This window comes from Seriola aureovittata, chromosome 4 (assembly GCF_021018895.1).
Source record: "Seriola aureovittata isolate HTS-2021-v1 ecotype China chromosome 4, ASM2101889v1, whole genome shotgun sequence".
NCBI classification, from domain to species: Eukaryota; Metazoa; Chordata; class Actinopteri; order Carangiformes; family Carangidae; genus Seriola; species Seriola aureovittata.
In genome coordinates, this window is record NC_079367.1 from 17,241,457 (window position 1) to 17,265,183 (window position 23,727).

At 42.1% G+C, this 23,727-nt stretch overlaps 1 protein-coding gene across 1 annotated transcript in view; it reads right to left on the reverse strand.

Moving 5' to 3' along the window:
* arhgap35a (Rho GTPase activating protein 35a) overlaps window positions 1–22,671 on the reverse strand; it is a 65,706-nt gene extending 43,035 nt beyond the window's left edge. Inside the window, exon 1 of the mRNA XM_056375209.1 lies at window positions 21,883–22,671. The gene's annotated coding sequence lies outside the window, so the exon portion shown is untranslated. The remainder of the gene's footprint in view (window positions 1–21,882) is intronic.
* Between the last annotated feature and the right edge of the window lie 1,056 nt (window positions 22,672–23,727).

Consider the following 23,727-nt stretch of genomic DNA (forward strand, 5'->3'; position numbering starts at 1 on the left):
GTGTGTGTGTGTGTGTGTGTAGTGCATGTCTTCCAAGAGAAATCCCAGTGGGACCAATATCCATGTGTAGACCAGCGAGGGAAAAAAAAAGAAAAAAAAAGCCATCCACACTTGAGCTATGGGTTTTCTCATATCACACACAATCTGTAAGCCATACAGCCCGTTACTTGAAGGCAAATTTATGCACACGTCACCGAATCATGAATGTGTCTGCAGGCAAATTTTTTGGCTTCTGCTTTGACAGCATTTTCTCAGAGCCCACTACTCACACACTGACATATCAACATGCTGGCACAGGAGACACCCTCTCTAAGCGGCCGAAAGCCAAAGACACACACATGCTCACGTAATTATCCATGCAATGTGTGTGTGTATGTGTATGTGTGTGTGTGGTGCAATCACGCGTCCACACAGGTGCATGTCTGGAGTTCTACGCATGGCTTATACACAGCACTCAAACATCCTCCGTGTTAACACTTGTTCACACACATGGCGCGTGAATATCTTAACACCCTCACACGTAACAATTGTTTAATTGAAGCTACATTAACACAAAACCCACCCACGCTCACTCCCTGTGCAGACACACCAAACATGCAGCGCTTGTGGTATAATAGGAGAACACGCAGCATAAAGGCAGCACAAAGAGCTGGACCTGACTAGTGACAACACTCCCATTCATCACCATGCCCCTGGAGACTCTACATCGCTTCACAGTGACAGCAGTCAGCAGAGCGCGCGCGCACACACACACACACACGCAGTTGTGTTACCAAGAGCACAGCACAACGGCCCATGTCAGCATCACCGCCAATCGAACAGGGTTACTTGTGTGTTTGTGTGTGTGTACGTGCTTGTATCCACATATATTATTCATCTGCATGCGAGCACATGAACGAAGTGTCTCTGGTAGGAGAGATAAGGGGCTTCTTTATTTCAGCCTTTCGCTTGTGTGTGAATGAATGTGTGCATGTGTGTGCTCTTCCCATCGTCTATTAAACAGACCATTTGTAAAAAAAAAAAAAAAAAAAAAAAGGGAGTGGAAACATACAGAGACACCATGGAAGGAAGCAAGGGGGTTTCTAGGGCAAGGAAAAATAAGAGGAGGCAGAAAAGAGGGATCAATTATCAGACAGAGGAATAAGAGAAAGTGGCAAGAGAAAGGCAAAGAAAGAGGAAGTGAGGCTTGGAGATGGCAAAGAAGGAGCTCAAGGGGGCTTATCGTCGTCAAATTTTCATTTTTGTGTACAACCTTGAATTTATCAAAGGAGATTTGTAGAATTCAGACACGTACAGTACACGAAAACACCGCCTTCCCATTCTAGCCCACAGTACTCAGCATTCATCCGCCCCATCAGCGCTAACAAGCCAATACTGTCAACACTCACAGTGGGCTTTATTCCATCTACAATGCAGTCTGCTTCCACAAAATCAAACATAGACGCTGGCACAGGCATACAGACTTGCACACATATTCTCACACAAAAAAACATCTCAGGAAGAAAGGCCTGGAAAGCACAAAAAAATCATTCTTTTTCAAACTGATATGAAAAAAAAGAACGCCAAATTTTCTGGGCTCTCTCATCATCCTCCATCTCTCTTTCCCCCGGACAAACCGCAGAGTCTAGTCATCAGACATGCAACGGACAGAGGATGGGATGAGCTAGTTTTTGAGAGCAGTTGAGGATTTATGTTTGAAGCGGTATTGAAGGTGTTGAGGATCTTTCTGTGCCCATGCTTCTGCATGTATTTGTATCTGTGTGAGGAGAGGGTTTAAAGCCTCAAAGTTTCATCTAGGGACAATATGGCAGACCTGAATGATAAACTGATTTTATATTGAAATAGTTAAAGAGCCAAAGTTTTAATTATAACTTACATAATTAACAGTGTCTTAACAAGCCGCTGGAAAGCAGAGTTTAAGCCAACAACTGCTGATTTCAACGGCTATAATGACAACGGTTATTGGCAAATTTGCTCAGCTGTAGCTAATTAATGTTAATTGAGTTAACCCACGATACACTGTTGTCTCATTATAATTATAAAAGGCTCTCTACATGGCTGCAGCTATAGTTTTTACAAGGTTGTTGAAGAAGAAACGCCACGCTGTATAATTTAAAAATCAAAGAAAACATTTCATTGATTTCAGACAGGTACTAGCAGCTAGCTGGACAGTTGTTGAGTGCAAATGACAGACAGCTGGTAAAGGGAGTCGTCGGAATCTGCCACTTAAACGTTTTTAAGCACATCACTTCGTGTCTTTAAGCTTATCAGTTTAAAAGCTCTACAGAATTCAAAGCTGTGAAGCAGCAGCTCGCCTTGTCAAGTCCATGAAGCCAACGTTAGCTAAAGCAGCTACAGTGCAGAGGCTGTTAATTATAGCATTAAGCGTAGTCTGTTATTACCATGACTGGCCCTGCAATGCAGCTGTTGAATCTGAATATTACTGAGTGATGTCAAGTATACAACTTGCATTGTTTTATGTGAAAACCAAACAAGATACGTTTGTGCTGGTGTGAGGTATAGTTATTATTGTTAAATTTTTTGTCGACCATAATTACAGGCCTGTGGTTTAATTCATAGAAAAATAATTGTAATATGGCTCCTCAGTGAGCACACCCACAATCTACAGGAACCTGCAGTGTGACTACCAGAGCATTCAATCTGACTTCTAAAACAACTCAATGGTCCTGGTCCCTCGGGTTTACAGAGGAGCTACATTTGGTGTATGTATGTGCAGACATTGAAGGAGAAACTACTGCACAGAACTCCTTCCATATTTTACAAGAAAAGCTATTAAAGCCCATCATGCATGTATTAAAGCGGTGCAGCGCAGGGATTCTGGGATTTGTCCTGTCTGAGTATTAACATGTTTCAAGCACAGAAATCTCAGGCTGCTATCTTGTGGGCTGAAACAAAAAATGGTACACTAACTATATGCATAATAATGCGTGTGCACATTTATACACACACACACACATACTTCCACAGGCAGAAAGACACACACACACAAACACCCACAATAGAAAGTCGGTCAATGAATGGGAGGGGGCAGGCAGACTAGCAGGTGCTGTGTTGGTAGAAGATATGGCTTCTGTCCACCTCAGCATTTCTAAACACTCACAGTTATCTTCCCTCTCCGCAGGAGGAGAGGTCATTTCTTTTTTCTTTTCTCCTCTGCATCACCGTCCTCTCCTCAATTCTGCTTTCCCCCTCTGCGCCTGCCTTTCCTCCCGTCTCATTTATCTACTCCCCACCTCTTCTTTTATATCCTTCCTCCTTTAGCTTTTTTCTTTTTTTTTTTTTTTTAAGAGCCTTCTCCTGCTTTTCCTTTTCCACTCCACCCTTCTCTTCTCCAGTCCCTCTTGCTCTTCGTCATCTTCCGTGCTCTCAGTGGAACAGCCCATTCAGCAGCAAAACAAAGCTGCCTAAAGCATCACACACTGGCTAATCAAGCGAGACCAGAATGCTGCAACCCTCAGATCCACTGAACAGCACCATGATACTGGGCAGCACTGGGACCCCGGCACGGGGAAAGGAAGGAAGTTTGTCACATAAAGAGGAGAGGCAGTGGGAGACAGAAAGGTTTGAGGAAAATAAATAAGCACAGGACAATATTACCTGTTAAGTGTTTGCGGCTGATAAGAGCTAAAAGCTATTTCATTCCAAAGGTCCAGGCCTTGTTTATATGTGCCTCATCTAAATGAATTTAAATACACACCAATACATCCAAGAAATAGTGAGGAGAATGAGTTTGACAGTACAAAAGGCCGTGAGCGCTACAGGTGAAGGCGAGGTGGGTAGGAGGGCAGAAGGAGAGGCAGAAAGATAATGGGGTGAAGAAAATTCTCTGACAGGCCATCACCAGTGAGGCAGCGCATTCATGACGATGATGAAACCCAACAATGGTCAGCTGCAATCTCCTCCTGGATGGAGGATGAGGATTTTCAAGCTAGCATGCCAGCCGCTCCTCTGCGGAGGAAAATAACTGCTGTTCGTCTTCAGGGAAAACTCAAAACATGACAAAGAAACTGGTCCTGCAAGATGCAGAGATAGAGGAGATATGTAAACACGCCACGGCAACAACAGGGGGGCACATCAAGAGCTGGTGTAGGAACAAAGCGTATTGTAAGCTGGCAAAATGTTGAAATCCCTCACCCACCTACGGATAAATATTCATACACATGGCCAGGGCGCAGATTTATCCCATGGTTGGATTAGTGGGGAGAAGTGTGTTAGTGACATGAGAAGCACTTCTTCTTCACTCCTCTTCTTACTGCAAGAGGCTGAGGGGCGGCGTAAGAACAAGGGCAGGGGAGAATGGAAGCAGGACTGTCTGCTACAGCGATGGGAATGTGCTAAGATACAGCATACTCTGGCAAGTATCTTGTGATAACACTTCCCCCGGGTTCTCAGTCTGGCTTCAGCCTTTTGAATTTTGGTCATAGTGAACCATTAGTGCCCTAACCTCAGACAGCCCTCATTGACCTCACAGAAATAATGAGTTAGCCCGAACTTCTCCTGCCTTTTACATATTTATATACATATACATAATTTATCACCAGTATTGTATTGGTGTTATATACTATTGTATGAGCATTGTACAACCACCCTCGCCCATTATATTCATTACTATAATTTTTTCAGAGTTTGAGTTTCATCTGTCATATTACCTTTCTCTATCACCTTAACCCCCTGTTACATCACAAATGAATTTTTGTAAAGATTAATCAAACAATATATAACATGTAAGTTAGTGAGCTTTAGAGTTTAAAATAAGCAGTTTGAACTGTTTCTACTCCTTTTGCTAAACTGAGCTAATCGTCTGCTGCAGCTTCATATTTATTGGACACATTTGAGATCGCTATCAAACTCGCCAAGAAAAACATATTTCCCAAAATGCCACACTATTCTTTTAAAAAGGTAAAATCTTACCTTTCTAAATGAGTTTCATTTTGAATTAATAATTTTCATTCATTTCAATCAACTGCTCAGGAAATACACCCCTGCATGTTCACAAGTGTTCAGATTACAGGCAGAGAGGCTAAACTATAAGTACAGTTTAATAGTCGTTTACCTTGAGTTGTCACATCCGTAAAATTATGTCCATTTCTGGGGTTCGACATGCTACATTTTCTGATGATATGCTGCTGCTAAACAGTAACAAACCACTGCTCTAAAGAAACAATCACACAGCAAAGTGCAGGAAGTATGAACTGGTGATAAAACAGTTTGAGGTGTTAGTGGCTTGTAATGTAGGCAGGACAGAGTGTTTGGGTGTGATGGAAGACATTAATGCTGTTCAAAGGAAAGAGTGGGATGGTAGGGAGGAAGACAGGGCAGACTGTGCTGCGAGCAGGAGAGAGTGTGATGGCAGGTAGCAAAGAGGAGAGCATAGTGATGAGACAGAGAGCGCGAGTGATGGTGTGGAGTAGAGGAGAGCGTGATGGTAGGATGGGATTTGAGTCTTTTAACTTCATTAGTTCCGCCTCAGTCTGGGGTCTGTAGATTATGTCTAATTAAGCAGCTTAACATGGCTTAAAAAGCACCACACAGAAAGCACAAGAGCCTTATCTGTCAACCTGCTCAAACGATTCTCTGCTTCAGCTTTTCTTCCCGTGGCAGACTAACATAAATTCCCTTTGCATGGCCTTTATGCAAGAGAGATTAGAGGCTCTGACATTGGCGCGAGCTGGATAGCTAGCAGCCGCAGCGATAGCAGTGTGGGCTGTGGAGAGAGAGAGAGAGAGAGGCAGAGAGCATGTGTGGCGAGCAGTGGGGAGGCAGAGGGGCAGGCAGATGCTTCCTTTCAGACTGCAGGGGGAGAGAGTCAATAAAGAAGGGTGGGGCTCACCAAACATGAGTCCCCCTGTCATTCTAATCATTACTGGTCCAAGCCAGAATTTGGCCATATACTCTGCTCGTTATCAGAGCGTGTAACAGGATATCGCCAAGCAGGCAGCAGCATTAGCAAACAGACCAAGACCAGGGTGGTCCAGGTAACACTCGAAAATTACATGGAATTAGTTGCCTAACAGTTTTATGAGCCAAAGAGGAGGAGAACATTTAGTGTGTTAATATACAAACTAGCATTCCAGTTATGATCAGGATGTGTACAATCATATATCCTGGTTTCAGACACCTGGTTGAAACCCTCATCCTGGCTTTAAGGAACCTGGATACACTAGCTGCAGTATGATAGAACAGAAAGGGAGTTAGTGTCGCACCTTATCACACCATATCCTGATTTCTGATCACTGCCTTGTACGCAGACACACCCTGGACTCCAGTTCTGTAGTACTTAGTAAGTAAAACAAAAAAATGTAATGAGAGATTATATCATGCCGATTATGGCCAAAAAAGATCGGATGATCCAAACTGAATGTCTGAAACCTCAGAGTAGAAGACAAAGCGCTCCGCCTCAAATGATTAGAAACCTGGGTCATGTTGTGATCTGTATACGGAGGCGTGAATAATCAGGTTTTTCATGTTCCTTGTAAATGTCTTTCCCCAAATATGATCAAAACCAGCATAAGACTCAAAACTCAGATACTGCCGTGCATGCAAACATACTCATTATAAAAGAAGTTACAACGGCAACAACAACAACCTTTACCGCACAGATATTTCTGCTGGCTTGAGTTACTGTAAATCTTATTTGGTGAATGACTACATCACAGCAGCGAAGCAGTAAAACACACTTTTAGAAGTGTTTTTGTGTGCATGTGGCCTCTCCACCTCTTCCTATACACCACCTGTAAATTATAGAGCTGGAGTATCGTTCAGCGGTGACAGCAGCACTGTGTGACATCAGAAATGCCTGGCTGCCATATGTCAGCGCTGAGAGACTCCACTGGCAGTTTTACGCAACCGAGGAGGAGTTAGCGGTAGCTGTAACAAAAACACAGGAGGTCACTGAGAGTTTGGCTTCACTCAGCCTTCTATGCCAGGCAGCGTTCCCCACCTCAGGGGAGTGTGTACTCAGACAGTGATTTAGACATAGACAAAAACACTCCCTTCTTTTTCAGTATCCATCTCACTCCCTAATCTTTATTTCTGCCGTGGTTAAGTTCTATCTTTTGTGACACAGGTATGCATAACTAAAACCACATGCAAAACACAAATTCCCTCTAATCCACAGACACCATCTTCAAGGTATTTAGGCAGGATGTACAGTGTTGTGTCTTGTGTGATTTCAGGCTGGGCAAGGCAAAATGGCTGCCCTGGAAACAGGTCCATCTTGTTAACATGCACAAACACAGCAGGGGATAGTGGAAACTGTTCACACACATGCTGTAATGCACTGATGTTGATGAGTAGCCCGAAAGCAAAAGCCATAGAGCTATTCTTTCTGACACCAACTCAGTGCACTCACTCCAAATCAGGTCTACTGCAGACACACAGAGGTGCACAAAACAATGCCTTTACATGACAAAAGAAAAGAAAGAATTAGAAGAGAAAAGAAGAGAGACAGAGAAGTCGAGGACAACAGATAGAGAGAAGAGGAGAGGAGAGGAGAGCAAGGTAGCGATAAAGAGATAAAGTCAAAGCCTGACTGATGTAGTGAAGAGAAAGAGAGTGCGGGACTTCGAATGGAGGGAGAGATGAAGAGAGAGCTGCTATCTGATAGAAGGGATTTGCCCTTCCCTGGAACAGTAATTTACTAAAGCCATTCTACAGAGGCCCATCAGTGGCGATCTGCTGGCAGATTAGGCGACAAAACCTCATCCCTCGCTTTCCCTCTAGCCAATCAGCGACAGGCAGCGAGCACAGGGCAGAGGATGAGGGGAGGACAGAGGAGAGGAGGGGCAAAATTTCCTGTCTCTGTCTGTTGAATTTAGGGAGGCCACATACACAAACATAGTCACACACATGCACACAGAATACATACAGGAGATTGGATTGGAGTCGGAGCTATTACTGTTGCATTTTCCCACCCTCAGGACACAGCAGCTAACGCTGTTTGGTTGCAAGAGCTTGGGATTTGTCATTTATAATCAGTTTTCTGCTCTTGTTTCCCCTGCACTCGCTTGTCCTTTTTGCAGTTTGTATCCTGCCCCAAAGGCCCTCACAGCATTCTTCTGTTGTATCGGTCCACTCACTCTCTCCTTCTCCCCTCTCTCTCTCCCTTTGTCGTCCTCCTCCCCACGCCCCTCTCCGTCGCCCTCTCTACATGCACTGCAGAGGCCCGTAAAGTGTGCCCCAGCTGTGCAAGCAGTGGGAACTGTTTACCATGGTACATCATCAGGGAGCCCTGGGAGCATCGCCCCACAAGCTCACAGGGCTCTCACAAACGTTGCAGAAGTGTTTAGCACATGGTGTTGAACATTATAGACCCTCTGAACGAGTCAACGACCCAGCGTGCGCTAAAACAACCTTTGCTTGAAAAGTGGCAAACTCCCACAGTGTGAAACGCAAATCTCAACTAACCATATTCTTCACGGCTACTGTATGTAGCAAAAACAAGCAAACTCTGCAGAAGAGAAAAACAAAATACTGCCGAATGACAAGTCAATTCAAATCTGTGACCTCGTGGCATATCATATGGTTCCAGCTGCTTATAGACACACACACACTCATGAATGAGCTCTTCTTGGCAGTGAAGCCTGAACCATTGACATCCTGTCTCTCCCTCTTTAGCACTGACATGTGAAAAAACAAATAAAGTAGAACAACAGCTAGTTGTTCCTTCCCTCTCTCTGCCATCACTGCTTCCCGTCTTCCCCTTTGGAACTGCTGCCCAACCTCACAGGATCCCCGAGGGCCTCCAGGGTCCCCTAAGGAGAGGGCTGACATCACCCACCCATGTCTCCTGTCAACTATGACCTCTGGAGGAAAGGCAGAAGAGGAAAAGGCAAGGCCCGAGATGTAAACTGTGCTCCGTGGTCCAAAATCCGCACCTGAATTCTCTCAGAGTTGCACAGTTTCCTAGAATCTGATCTACTGTGGCCAAACACTGACAGACTAGGGACAGAGAGAGGGTATATTGATATGGTTGTGAAGCAAAACCTGAAATATTGTGAATGGCAGACTGAGTATGTTGAAACAGAGCTTGCTCAAGGTCTGTGTTAATGCGTAATACCTTGAATTGTGGTTCAAGGACAGGTTAAACTGGTCTCAGGCACTTGTTTGGTTCGTTCTTCCAAACAGTACACAAACAAGAAGTACCCTGCAATCAAAAGAGCATGACTCAAATGATCTGACATGTTTAGGTCAACACCTATGCTGATGGCTCTGATATACTCTTAGATATTCTTTTCCTTTTCATTCTTCTCTTCCTATTTTTCATGAAGTCTTGTTTATTACGTCTTGCTATTCCTCCCTATTTCTTTTCGACTCTTGATCTTTCTGACACCCACATACACATTTTCACAATATATACCCTGCAGGTGGCAGAAATAATGGAAGCATCAACATCCCTATAAAGATTTTTTTTTTTTTTGTCATTTCTGGCAGACATTTGACAGGAAACTCATAACGGCAAGGTAATTGACAATTACTGCTATCACAGTGATACCGAATGTTCATTTCCAAGATTACAACAGCAGTGGAAAACACCATTTCAATCACAGGTCCCAGACAAGACCAGATTCATGCCTGGCTTTGTTTAGAATCATTATTTTAAAAGCTACCATTTGTTACATTGTGTATTTCACTAAATTAGGATCACATTTGTCAGAAAAATGGCTGTTGCTTTCTGTCACAAAGGGGATGTTTCCACCGTTCCATCACCATGTGTATTTGTTGTGTACTGGTGGTTAAAAGCAAAAACAGTTCCAATTTTATGATGTAAAACAATCTTTCTTTATGTCATCACTCATGCATGATATCTACAAATCTGGGCAGCTCACAAATGGAATGAAATGGTAAGTACAACATAACCTGGTCGATGCTGTTTTTATTCTTTGTGATCTTGTCTTGTTTGTTTTCAATAGTTATAATAATGTCTCACAATTGATGTATGACTAATGTGAAACGTAGTGTTCAATCCATGTCTCATTGTTAAAAGGAAAAATATTAGAACTCTCACACAATACGTTAGCAGAAAATTAGAATGGATTTCCACTTATCAGCTCAAACAACTCATTCTTCTCAAGCAACTTTAATTACTAATTTTCAATTGTGCTTATTAGAAGCAGTGGTGGTGTTTAAAACTTCATATGGATATTCTTGTTCTTGGAAACACAATAGAAGCTCTGGAATAAAAATTTGTTGGCTTGACTGTAGACTAGGAGGCTGGCAATGCCAACAGCCTGAGTTTACATTAATGTTGCTTTTTGTATAAAGTATTTTGTCCAAGCTACAGTATCTGCCACTCACGTGGTTAGTGAGGAGGTCCAATCCTGGCTGAGGATCTGTGTTTTACTTAAAAAGGATGATGATGTCTTCTCATTGACCAGATATGATCAGCAACTGAGAACAAAAGAAATTCTTACACAGCATTTCCCGCAATCACTGTAGGATGAATAACACATTAGTCATTCAGAGACATTAGTGATTAACTACTTTGCCTTTTGAAGTAACTGCATGACTGAAAACATAACAGCCTGCATGAACAAATACTGACAGGTTTGCCCCACATGCAGGAGTAAGATCCAGACAAGTGAGAGGGACCGTTTCCCTCTTGGTTGGGGTCCACTTAGAACGGACATGTCAGGTTTAGTGTCATTAGGGCTGCAACTAACAATTATTTACATTATTGATTAATCAGTTAATCATTTGGTGTAGAAACTGTGAGAAAACGGTGTCGACCAACAGTCCATAATCCAAAGATATTGAATTTACTGTGATGAAAAACAGAGAGAAACAGAAAATTTTCCTTTTTGGGGGGGATTTTTGCTTGAAAAATTACTTAACTACTTATCAAAAAAAAGCCAATTATTTTTCTGTCGATCACCTAATCTGTTAATGTATGATTGTCTACTAATATTATAATATTCCTCCTCTGTAGTTTCATTTAATTAATTAATTTACTTGTTCTTGAAACATCTTTTGAAAGGGTTTCAGTATATCTATTAATTATAATCATAATTAATTTTTAAAGGGACATGTAAAAGTCATTATACTAGTCACGGTTAGAACTACACAGCCTGTAAGTAAGAGCTATATAATGTTTTCTGTTGCTCTGGTGAAGCTGGTGTCTGACAGGTCTGGCAAAATGACTCAAGTAAGCTTGAACACTATTGAATTGCATTACGGGAAATGTAGGATCCAGTGTTTTTGGAGTTTAACCTATACTAGAGACAAAAAGTCAGTGCTTCTGTTATGAAAAATCTGAGCATTCATTTTTAAATCTTAAAAATCTCTTAAAACTTTATGGAAATGAATTACTTAATAGCGAGAGAACTCCTTTAATGGATGTGAATCATTTTCTCATTACTTGAAACGGTGCATTAGACATTTCATTTGAAAAGCTCACTTCCAGCTGTCCAAATAGCAAAATCCAAATGCTGATCCAAATGTAAAGAGGGAAATGCTGCCTCCACTCTGCAATATAAACTCCCAACTCTGGCATTACACTGGGGATAAGGTGTCTGTGTAAATCTAAGACTGTACTGACACTGTAGCTGAAATAACAAATTAACATCCAATAAGTCATCTAGAATGATGACAAGAAGTAAATACATAAACTGCACACACAAATTTGCCCGGTTGAGGTTCTCCTTTCTCCATCTCATACTCTTTCTGGCAGTCACATGAATTTAAGCTACAACAGGCCCAGCTCGCCCTGACCTGACAAACTGCATTCCCAACGACCTTTTCCCTCATTGGGCAAAAAGGTCTGCATTCTCTTCTCTCCGACAACTGTGACTAACACGAGCCGTGGTTTGGTGAAGGCTGTCCTCTCTCTGAACAACCCTCAGACCAAAAACAACTCCTAGAAATGTTTACATTCTTTGCCCATGTTTCCCTTACTTTTATCTCCACAACTTATGGCATACATGGAAGTCAGCATAGCAACAAAGGAAGAGGCAGGACTTGAGCAGACTCAGCTTTGCAGTTTGTGGCCACTTACAACCAAGGATAATGTGTTACTGTAGAAGTATTATTAGAAACACTAGCAAAACCTTTTGTGAGGCTGCCATTCTAAAACAACACAACTGTCTCACTACTGTGACACATGAACAGTAACTTCACTTCCACTTATACTACATGCACCATATCACATGTCAACTAGTGTATACCAGCCGTACTGTGACTTCAAATACACTTAGTGTATTCACTTTAGCTCGTTTGTGTGAAATTCTCTCTGACTTTCTTCACTCACCACTGGTTCAGTCAGCTGATCCTAGATTATTGTAAACTGAAATACATTTTAGGAGTGAAAAATGAATTGAGACACATTTTTCCAGTCCTCATCAGGAATGTTACAAAATGGTGGATCCTCAGGAGCTGCTGGAGCACTGCAACAGGAAATGAACTCTGACATAAGAGCTATGGACCTTGGGGCCTGTACTGCATCCTGGGAAATTATGGCACTGAGAAGAGAAATGACCCATGTCACCCCCCATGAAAACCAAACTTGGTGCAAAATCTATTTACAATCCTCTCAAATGGCACAGTGGACATGCATCTTTACGGCATTCACAGCAGCACTTTCTAATTGCCTCGAGATTCAAGCATTTAAGGTGATTCATCACTAGGAGTATTTATTTAGCACAAACAAATGTGCTGTTTGCCCAACAGTAACAATCAGAGTAACAAGGTCAAAAACAGGCCAACGCAGGGACTGGCAGGCTGTCAGAAATTGCGGTCTTTGTTTCATGCAGATGGACCAAACAGCATCACAATAAAGGCAGCCAACAACGAAAAGGAAAGGGAGGGGGCAGAGACAGAAAGAGTGCAAGCAGTAATAAGAATGACAGTGTTACCATCCTAACATAACACAGTACCACTTGGCTCAGGCTGCTTTGGGTGTGCCTGCTCTATCGGTAAAATCCATCTTTCTCTCTGACGCCGCCGTTAGTCGCCGCTCTCTGTTTTATGGCCATTTTCCCAGCCGTGAGACAATAGTATGGACATCATTAGCTAAGTGGTGGCTGGATGACAGGCAGTGGCGCTGCGATCGATAACGGCAGGCCCAGCCATCTGCAGGCTGAGCCGTGCTTACTCATCAGCCCTGGGCTTGCATGAGCCTTCACTGGGGCCAGAAACTGGGACTGGGCCAGATAAGGGATGTGGAGGTGTCAGGAGCTCGCTGCCTGTGATAACAAATGGCTATGAACAGCCACCTTATCTTCTCACCTTAAAGAGGATATGATGTCCACCGTCACACAGCTGCCTAACGGCCAGAACCACTCTGACAGTTATGTTATGAGGGTGAGGAGGGGTCAGCTACTGTTGGTCACATTGTGTGTAGAGTAGTGCACATAATGTTTCAGGTCTCTTTAATGCCCTCATGACAACGGTTAACCATTTCCACTGCCAATTTCCAAACTTTCAAAGTTGAGCCGCATCAACCATGAATACTAAACAATAACAGCCAGGTTATGATTTGCAAATGTTAAAATGCCTGGGGCAAGCTCTAAGTTAAGAATAGCTAATAACAACATTGTGAAAAAGTTACTTGTCCAAACACAGGGGTTTTGTGTGTTCCTGTATGTGTGGGAGAGAGACAGTGTCAGCACATGTTCACTGGGGAGATGCCAGAGGCCACCACAGTGGTGGCCAGATCCCCCTGAAGTGGCATCTGAGACAAACTTCTAGTGACAAGGTGGTGCCCTTCCTGTGTCCTTAACCACAGCTGACAATAACACTGCACTGCGCTCCTAGGACAGAAAAATTGAGGGATGAAAAGAGCCATGGGAACAGAAATAAACAGAAACAGAAATATTTTGGTCATGATGTGAAAAAAAGAAGTCACAGACAAAGAGGCAGAGGGAAAGCCTGAGCAATCGATAGAGCTTAAGAGGAGTTTGAGGAAAGTAAGAAAAACCTGAGGTCAAGTGAGGCTCTTTCAAAGGCCTCTGGTTGTCTGGGTCTGCAGGCCTTTTCCCTTCCCTCTCCTCTCTACTTGTGTCCCTGTCCCTCTGCTCTGATGCTTATCAGTCTGTGATTAAACTTGCCAACTTTAATTAGAATATGTTGCAAGTAGAACACCTCACTGCCTCCCACTCTCCACCTCTCTCTTCTCTGTCTGAGTGCTGCAGATGTACAACAGAAGACACTTCCAATAAAGTTGTCAGAGCACTGGGCAGAAGCAGCATGTTTAAGACAAGAGAAGATAAATAAAGACAACATGCCGGTATAACACACAAACTAAACATCATGTTCCAGCGGTGTCAATTTGCATTAACCATGAGCGTTCACATACACATACCTGAAGCGGTTATATTTTTGACAAGGCACAAACCTAAACCCTATGAGACAGTGATGACTTACAGTAGAGTGCCAGAGACTAAATTAAAGTATCACCACAACTTTACTTCCTGCCTCTGCACACAGTTTGCTGTTTGTAAACTGCCAAAGACTAAAACCATCCCTTCACCATAATTCACTAGACAACTAATCTTATTATGGCTAATGTGTAAAAATTTAATGAAAACGCGAATAGCTGTAATTAGTCACACAGTCTATTGCTTTTCAATTACAATGTTTATAGAACAGTTTGAGCAGAGAAGAGGAGCAGAAGTGGGGATGCTAAGTTTTGGCTGGTCCACAACAGCAGGGCCAGCTCTATGAATGCAAATGTTACTGACTGTCTCATTGACTCACTGACTGAGTGATGAAGTTACACCATTGGTCAGCCGAATGCCATGTGACTGAGTGCCTGGTCGGTGGGCCGGGTTATGGAATTTCCCCATTGGTCCTTGATGATTTGGTAAGGTTGGGCTTTCCCTCCAGTGACAAACCTGTCTATGCTGATCACACAGCAGCAGATGTGAATGAGCTTCTAACTTTCTGACTGGTCTTTAACTTATGTGTTTGGTGACACATAAGAACAGCAGCTCGAGAATGGCTTGGAAGTGACTGCTGGTTAATATGCAGCCTTAATGGGCTGTGTTTCAGTCACTATTTTATCCTTGCTCCATTGTCTGACAACAGAAACAGAAAAACATGTTAAGGAGTACAGCTTTATTGGTAATTTGGCCATAACCAGATGACACTAGGCAGAATTCAAATAGGACACAGTCTAGCCATATACTAGGTTTTGACTTAGTCTAGTATTTTATAATATTATACCTGACAGGTAATTATGTATAGCCAGTCTTCACAGATAACACCCAACCTCAGAGTCTCTCAATGGCATACAAGTTGCTGTTGTTTTTATTCCTATCCCAACGATGATTTCCAAGGAAGTGTAAATCCTACTGACCTGTTCCACAGCAGGCAAGGCTAATTATCGTGAAATTATTTTCCTTGATAGAAACATAAAAAATTTTCAATAAATGTTAGATAAAATTAATGCTTATACCATGCCCACAAATTAATCACGAATGGCCAATCATGTCGCAGGAACAGAGGTCTGCATTGCGCAAGTTAGGATGCACGGTGACGGGTATAAACACAGGCCAGCTGCAATATTATTTGCAGACGCATGCAGTGGCTGACGAGCTTGAAGTTGGAGTGGAGTAAGCAAATAAGAAATGAGCGACACCACAGAAAAAGCAAAAACAGAACAATGTGCACTGCAAACTGTGCCGGAGACATTTTCCATCAAAGACACAAAGACAGGCAGCACCACCTGTTTCATCATTTGAAACAATATCACCCGTTAGAACACACAGAAAGTTAGAAATTACAGGCCCAAACAAGTATTAGTGAACCCTCAACGAGTGCCAGGCCAGTACAAGTGTACCAGTGCCAAATAGTGTCTATTTCTTTTTATTTATTTTGCAGATCATGTTACATGTGTGCTGTATCACACTGCAGAACTTAATTTTCTATTCACTTTGTTGAGTAAAAAGGACTGAAGAGGATTTTTTAATGTTTGTACCTCAGAGTTTTTAAATGTTCTGCTGTTTGGCAAGTGTTTGTCATGTTCTGACTAAATAGAACAGAATAGAATAATGTGGCATTTATCGTGATAAATATCGATATCGACTGATATGGAAATTTTTTAATGCAGCACTCCTTCTCTCTACAATTGAAAATGATGGAGATTCATTGAATGATCAGTGCCTTTATCGTATGACTGATGAGCTTCCTACTGAACTAACCAGTTGTATCAGACTACACACAACTTTTCCTGCAGCTGGAAGAAGGTGTGGCACCAATGGCACCTGCCCCAAGCATGTGTAGTAAGTATTCAGAAAACAGACAGTAACTGGAATTAGCAGTTACATGACAAACAATCATCTGCAGAAAGGAAGTGTTTCAAATGGAACTGACTACTTTATTCAGACTGGATGGTTACATTGGATATTATACTGATTATTAGAAAAATACTAGACATAAAAGCAGGTATATTGGAGTCCAAGGACCCAAGGAAACACAAAACCAAAGGCGCATTGTCTCAGAGTAATCCAGAGGAAGAGGTCATCACTGAAAAGGGCTTAAGCTGGTTTAAATATGCCTTTATTTGTATGCTTGAGCAGACTGAGATGCCCTGCAGACAACACTGCCAAGACCTGCTCCAGCCTTGGACTACAACAGATGTGGAGACCAAGTGTGCACTGAAACTAATCTCAACAAATTATTTTGCATCTCATTTACATGTGTCAACCCCTCTCCTAGCCTGCACTCTTCTCTGCAACAGGTAAAAATCCAATGTATCTATTCAGTTCTTTTTCCTGTTAACTAATTTGTTACTTACTGTAGAAACAACCACAGCATGATGTATGTAAGAGGTATAGTTTTATCTCCAAATTAGAAATAGATGATATTATATGCAGAGGGGTATGTGACAATGACATAATATGACAAACTATTATCTGTGAAAGGGATGTTTCTTATGGCACTGGCTAGTTTATTCTGTTCAAAGTGGGTAATTGAGGCTTTTTTTCTGATTTGGCTATTATTCTGACTATAAGTAGAATAAAACAGACTCCATTGTTGCCCTCCTCCGAGTCTTTCCCCTCACCTTTGACCCTCAGCTCTCTTCTTCTCCTCGCCCTATTCACTTCTCCTGGCCTCCCATTTTCCCCCCACACAACCACGCATCGTATGGGGACTTCCTATAGGAAACTCCGGGGCGCCATGAGGGAGAATCTCCAGAGAGAAAGTCAAACAATGACACACAGGGACTTCTCCTCATGACTCCAGCCCAAGTTAGGCAATGGAGCCTGGAGACTTGCGAATGAGATGAGGGTAGGTCAGCACGACAGGTTGGGACAAAAATAAAAAATAAGTGCTGGGTTGGTGTGGGAAATGTGTGAGTCTGTGTATGTGTCCACAGACGACAAATATGCTCAAAGTTATCCTTTAATACTTGCGTAGGTGGATTTCAGGGCAGTCTCTTTGTCTCTGAGGGTGAGAGGTTTCCAGCGTCTACAGCCTCTCAAAATCCCAAGTACAGTCAGCATAAACACTGAGTCACTCGAAAACAATCAGACGCCATTATACCCTTTACATGATAATGTAATGGAGCGCTTTTTGTATTGATGCATAACAAGCCTCTCTTTTCAGACTAGTCCCCTACACAACCCACAAAACTTGGAGAACTTTAGGGTTAAGAACCGTGTTGGCACTGCATGTAGGTGGGACAAACTTTTGTGTGTGCGATTACAGAAGCAGAAGTCCAACCTATTGAACTCTGGGCAGTGGCCTCATTTCATTGGCAGCGACTCAATCATAACATCTTATCTACGGACATGCTGAGTCATGGAATTCAGCTGTGGCCAATAGCCAACCAGCAGGGTTACTTATGGCTGTCATTGATTGGTCGATCCCTGAGCACAAAGCTGAAAGGGCACATACCAGGAACACAGCCTGAAGCAGAAACTGGCAGCAGTTTGCTCGCGTTTTACTTTACTCTCTCATTCTTGTAGGTTTTTTTTTTTTCCTCCAACTGACTACCTACTTTGTTGTGTCACTCTCTCACTGTTCCTAGTTCTAGTTTCTCCCAGTTCTCCCCTCATGTTCCCTCTCTACAGCCTTTCCAAATTACCATAGCCCATTACCCTTGTCCCTCTGTTGTGTAATTGTATCTGGAATAGCAAAGCAGGGCCGCTCACATCCAGAGGTCACCATTCCTCTGTGGCTTACATCCTGGTCCTTTATCTCCATGGTCACCGTGCTTCCAAACAGTGTCAGTGCCTTTGACAAAGAAATGAATGTGAAAGCTAGTTTTAAACTATCTCAACAGAGCCCTACAGTGACCATTCAAACCATTAATCATATCTAAAGCCATTACTTTCCACTAGTCTTATGCATTAATAATGCATTTGTATTGGAAAAGCAATACCATAATAAGGTGGGATCGGGATATAGAGCAAATGCAATCTTTGTTAATGATTGATTTCATAGGTGACCCATTTGTTTCTCATGCCCTCAAACATACACTACGTACAGCCAGCGTTGCTGATTTGGGGTCAGCTCCCTCATACATAATTCGGTCATTCAGGATACAGAGTTAAACTGGCTCTAAAACAGAATAGGGGCACACTACAGAGGCCTTTATATCAAGCTGTCCCCATCTGCAAATCTGTAATGAGCAAGGGAGCTGAAACAGTGGGGAGAGAAGAGAACCTCAGTTCAACTGAGGCAGGCACACTTTCTAATGGAAATTCAGATACAATCATCCCAGAATGCACTTCTCTCTGCCTAATAATCGGCCACTAGAACAAGGCAGCCATTGAGAGGAGAGTGACTGTAATCTGGTCCACCAAACTCCAAAGCTGCCCGCTATAATTAGCTCCTTTCTCCATCAAACACAGGCTTACACTGACTCACAAGCAAACCTCTCCTGTATTACAAGTGAGAGAAGCAATTTACCGATTTTCAGATGAGCAGGGAAATTTTCCATCCTCGGCATATGGAATCACCCTGCGTTGACAGGTATGCTCGCTGTGAAATCTACAAATGAGCAGGTGAGAGTCCACTGTTTCATTCAGTGACACCGTGGTTTGTGGTTTGTGGGCTAACATGGAAATAATATGGTATGGGGCAAGTTTTCAAAGTGAGTGGTACAAGCCAGAAACACACTGTTCCTTTATTAGAATAACTTGCTCAAAGCTGGGTTTACTGATTTAGGGCATGTTTCAGACTAAAAAACTCAACTACTTACCAATTACCTTTCTCATTTGATTACTGGTCCAGGACTAAGAATTAGATATGATATGAGGAATATCAGATATCCCTCCGCTGTGTCTTTTACAAAGCATATCAAACCCTGTGTTTATCTGTCCACATAATATGGGACAGATTCTCACTTCCAGTGTCCTCATCATAGGATGTATCTGCATCTCTGACCTACATCCTGACGAGCAAAGCCTGCCTTCCTCTAATCCCACGAACATGTTCTAGCCCTGGGACTCACAACACGATCAGCAGCCCAGAGGCAGGCAGGCAGGCAGGCAGGCAGGCAGGCAGACAGACAGACAGACAGGGGTGAGTGGGTATGCTGGTAGCTAGCCTGCTGCCTGGGCAAATGGCACGGCTATTAGGGGAAGAAGAGGGTTCCTGGGGAGGTGTGACTGCACTGCAAAGGGCCCAATCAAGCAGAGAACAGAAGTGCTGACAGATGCTAATGCATTTACCTGAGAGTAAAGAGGCTGTCTTACCAAGAAATAGTGTGTACGTGTGTGTGTGTGTGTGTGTGTGTGTGTGTGTGTGTGTGTGTGTGTGTGTGTGTGTGTTTACTTCCTCTTTGGCATGGTCCTCCCAATAAGGTTGATTAAGATCAAAGGGAGAGAAACTCATCATAAAGTACTCAGCCAGAACATCAACAAATGCAGGGTTATGAGTCAATTCAGGTCCTGTTCACACCATGCAATCAACATGCATCTTGGGCGATCCAATCACAAGTGGACTGACGCATTGAGGACCCAATGAGATCCAATTGCTCAGACCACATTTGGAGGTGGTCAAGGCCGCATATGGCTACATTCTTTTAGCAGTGTGTACGCAAATGTGTCCTAGGCCACATTGAATGACCACCTACTCAACTGACGTCCTCTGCATGAGTGGAATACGTATTCATTCATGTGCCAATGGTGTCATATTAAAGTGCAACAAAAGGGAACTTTTTTATTTATTTATTTATTAAAAAGTCCCATAGAGATGTATTATGAGTGTGTCTTGGGCGATTTGGTTTGAAAGGAACATGTCAAGGAATAGACGCAGTCTGTATTGTTTTGATTTCTTCTTCTTTTTTAATTTCCAGCAGACTATGACACAGGAAGTGCATTTCTGCCTGCCGCCGGTTAAATACCACAACGCATTTGGTCTTTGCAAATGAAATTAATGTAAGTGTTTAGAGCGGGGAAGTGAGATCGGATCACAAGTGGTCACTCGAGACGCACGCAGAGACGCATTCTGATTCCAGATGTGAACTGACGTACTTAGAGCTGTACACTTGTGATCACATCACTCAAGACACATGTTAATGCCCAGTGTGAACAGGGCCTTATTTGCTTGAAAAAGCATGAGCTTGCTTGAAAAGACAAGTTCCTCTCTCTTCTTTTTGACAGTGACACAGCAGTATCCTCTTGCTACGCAATTCTGTGTTAAGGCCATATCCCAAACCTACACAGACATTCCCCCACTTATCTCACCCTCTGAAATCTTTCACGCTCAATCTTAAATCAATATTTCAGAGTCAGGTGGAAATATCACTTCGGAATTAAAGTACTGAAGTCTAGTGGAAGGACACTGACAAAAAGGGAGTGGCTGACAGGGCAATGACCACTTCGCAGTAGCTGTGAGATTAAGCTGTAACACACTGGTGACTAGATCTGGCACAAAAACAGATTATTGGTTGTGTTAATTGTTACCATCAGGTAACCCTAATCATCCTATCTGTGGTTCATTTTACAGCATAAACGGGTAGACAGGCAGCATCCAGAGATTCAAGGTACATATCCCTACCTGAGATATTTAATTGGTGGAGAATCAGCTAGGCAGCTAATCTAGAAAGATTTGAGTCATTTGTGTGACAGGTACAATTATATGAAAAGGGAACAGAACAGAGTTACAGGGCGTATACACATTAGGCAACTGTGTCACCAGGAAGCCCTGTACTGGCAGCTTTGATGTTTTCAAAGTTTAACATGAAAGAATGTCTTATATTATGACCTAAATCTGATAAGGGCCAAGGGTTGTTGCTATTAAAATGCTAATCATGCCAAATTAAAAAGCCCAGGATGTTACAATAATGGATTTAAAACTTTAAAGATAATCTAATTTATAATCCATTTAATTGTTATTTTTAACCAGGAGATGATCAGCACATTAATGAACGAACAAAACATGCAGACACAGCACCAAACAGTTGCTTGACAGTCCTATAGTCCAACACAAACATCCTATTTCCCCTTTAACAATGCAGTCCTGAAATTCAAGGTATACTGGGGAGTCTCTCTAGACCTGACAAGACCAATGCATTCCAGGTGTTGTTGTATAAACATATTTAATGTTTGGACAAAATCCATTTTTATGACCCATTTTATCCTCTGTAAACTTCCCATATTAACAAGCACAGGCTAACCCTAACCTACATTAGACTGCTTGCTTTATTTATTTATTTATTTGTATCCACCCATGCATCATCATTAAAATAATCATTATTATTACTACTAAGGGTTTCAAATCCCACCAGCCCTCAAGGGGGGGACAGGGGTTGACTCCCAGTTTCTTGTTATTCGCAGCAATTTCTTCTCAACCCCAAGCTGCAATGTGGGGAGTAGTGAACGCCTTAAAAACAGCTTTTCAGCATTGTTTCGCTCTTCAAATTGTCCATTCACGTGTATTATTTGGTGTAAAGGGAGAGTATATTATACATACCATAGCATTCCTCCCTGTCCAGCTCGCGTCCACTCCTTTCTTTCTCCCTCTGCGACTCTGCGACTCACAACCGGTGAAAGACTTTTTAAAAAACAGACAAAAACACTCCCTACAAGCACTCACATCGATTATTTTCCGCCTCTTTTTCAGTAAACGGGCTGTCTGTCCATTGCTCCCCACGTTAAGTGCTCGTTTTCATCAGTCCGAAGTTTTCAGATGCACATCTCTCCTTTTCTCTCTCTCTATCTATCTATGTCTTAGAAGAGGGGGGAACAAACAACTAAATTCTCGTCAAGAAAAGAAAAAAAAAATGCTGTTCAAACTCGTCTTTTCACCACGGCTGGAAACGAGGAGAAAAGGGGGAGGCGTTGGAAAGCGCTGTTTCGGTGTGTTTTTCCTTCTTGGTTCACCACCACGTTGTTTTGACCAATTATTATTTCCTTTGTTGTGTCAAAAATAAAAGAGTCCGTAGAGAAACGCGAACGCAATGTCCTGCCTTCATTTAGCAAAGCGCTGATTTTTGGTGTACAACAGCTCGTCGGTAACCGTTGTGTTTTCCTTTCTAATGTTAAGCCCCTTACAGGCTAAATGTGTGACGGTGTGTATAAGTCTATTTTTTTCAGCTTCCCAATAATGGCGGACCTTCTCCTGAATCCAGCATCTCTCCTCCTATTACGAGAGAACAGAGAGAGAAAGAGAGAGAGTCTCTCCCAGCGGTTCATGGACACAATTACAACACACGCACGCTGTTTATGATACCGCTGTTCACTCCGCGGTAAGATGTAGCCCAACGGTGACTATTACGTAAAAAAAAAAAAGGAAAAAAACTCTTGTTAAATGTATTTTAAACAGCCCGAGAGAATATACATTATTGGAATTCATCTCCGAGTTGATTTTTTTCTTTACTTTTTGGTGGTTTGATATATTCATTCATACAAATTTATTGTAAAGTAAAGTAAAAAAGAAGAGAAATGTGTTGAATACAAAAAAATGTATAAAAAGATTAATTTATAAAATAAAAAAATCACAGTAAATGTGAATTAAGGCAACTGTATGAATAAATGGTATTTTAATGACAAATTTGCAATGTTCACTTTGTTTCAAAATCCTTTATATAGAGTCGATGTAAGATGCATTGTTATTTTCATAAACTGACATTTATGAAGTATTTTTTAATATATCAAAACAAACAACATAAACAATATTATTGCCAGGCACCAGTACAACAGTCACTGGAAGTCAGGGACTTATACATTTATAATAAGCATACTGTACAACAACAAAAAGGGGGGGGGAGACTAAGGAGGAGGTAAAGGTGGGGGAGGCAAACCAACTGCATTTTTCAAACATACTGTCTATAGTAGCTATGTTTTCCACTTTTTCCACCTTAAAATAGATCATCTCTCAGTATTAGAGTCAGTCTTTACATCTGATGGATCTCAAAATATGATGCACTATCCTAGATTAAAGTACCCAACAGTGTTTAAAGTAGTTAAACTTCACCTCAACTTTCTACAACAGTAAAATACTGCTGGCATCATAAACAATAATAACCCAACAATATTACAATCTGATAATGGCCATAATCTGTGATGAGTAGGGGTGGGGTTTTTTCACGTCAAGCAATCTCTGAGATGGATTTTCAGTTCACTCTCCTCAGAGCCCCTGTTAAGTTGTTTTTATTGGTGGTTGTTTGTCTTATGATGATCAACTGCAGATCTGAGTTTACTTGCTTTTTATGTGCTACTACATCACTGATGTCAGGCCACCCTGGTCTGTTCTGTTGCAACATTGTTTCTGAGCTACAGAAAAATGTGTTCATGTCATCATTAGGGAATTTTATTT